The following is a 1,211-nucleotide window of genomic DNA, read 5'->3' as shown; positions in this document are numbered from 1 at the left end:
ACAACCCCCATACTGTACCAGGCAAGGTTAGTGGCTATTGAAAATACCACTAAAGGACAGGGCTATCTAAAGACACATTCGGTAGTGTGTCAACTATACAAAAAAAAGACACTGTATAGTTTAAAAACAAATCTTACACAGCCTTACATTTCAATTTTTTTTTTCTTTAAAAGGAGTGAGTTGGGGGGGGGGGTGTTAAATGCTTTATAGACAAGAAAAAAACTGCTCTAGAACCAACTTATTCATCATCTTCTTCATCTTCCTCCTCCTTCTTTTTCTTGCTCTTCTCAGCCTTGACCTCTCCTCCCTTTTCACCGGCATCAGGTTTTCCTTTAGCCCGATACGCAGCAATATCCTTTTCATATTTTTCTTTCAGTTTAGCTGCCTTTTTTTCATAAGGTTGCTTGTCATCTGCAGCAGTATTATTCCATATTTCTCCCAATTTTTTTTTGGCCACATCTCCAATAGAAAGACCAGGATGTTCCCCTTTGATTTTTGGACGGTACTCAGAGCAGAATAAGAAAAATGCCGAAGGAGGCCTCTTGGGTGCATTGGGATCCTTAAACTTTTTTTTGTTTTACCTCAAATTTTCTTTTCTCTTTAGCAGATATTGTCTTCCACCTTTCTGAGCATTTTTTAGAAAATTCTGAGAAGTTCCCAGAAGCATCCAGGTGCTTCTTCTTGCGTTCCTCTCGGCAGGTTTGCACGAAGAAGGCATACGATGACATTTTCCCTCTCGGCTTCTTAGGATCACCTTTGCCCATTTGGACGACTTTCCCTCAGCGCCGCACAGAGCAGCCCAGTGCCCCTCCAGCTCTTACTTGCCTGGGCGCTGTCTCTATGGAGCTCAATGTACTGCAGTGGCTGTGAGAGCAGGAGCCAGACGCAGCCTCCTCACTCTCTCCGTTCTGTCCAAAATCCCATTTTCTAAAGGAAACCCCTTATTTCTCAACCTCTCTTATTTCTCAACCTCTCTTATTTCTGGTCCCTTCCCTCTTTTGATTATTTCCTATTTATCCTGTATATAGCTTGTTTGTACATTTTTATTGTTATTGATTTGTTTATTGCCTTCTCCATTCAATTGTGAGTTCCTTGAGGCCAGGGACTATCTTTGGCCTCTTTTTGTACTTAGCACAGTGCCTGGCACATGGTAGACACTTAAGAAACGCTTGCTGACTGCTTCAGCAAGGCTGGCTGGTCACTCAGAGGGA

At 42.5% G+C, this 1,211-nt stretch overlaps 1 pseudogene; it reads right to left on the bottom strand.

Moving 5' to 3' along the window:
• Nucleotides 1–228: 228 nt before the first annotated feature.
• LOC140524185 (high mobility group protein B1 pseudogene) lies at nt 229–935 on the bottom strand (annotated as a pseudogene).
• Between the last annotated feature and the right edge of the window lie 276 nt (nt 936–1,211).

This window comes from Notamacropus eugenii, chromosome 2, assembly GCF_028372415.1.
Source record: "Notamacropus eugenii isolate mMacEug1 chromosome 2, mMacEug1.pri_v2, whole genome shotgun sequence".
In the NCBI taxonomy this organism is placed as follows: Eukaryota; Metazoa; Chordata; class Mammalia; order Diprotodontia; family Macropodidae; genus Notamacropus; species Notamacropus eugenii.
The sequence above is the reverse complement of the archived record's forward strand: the minus strand, read 5'-3'. Positions and strand labels throughout refer to the sequence as shown.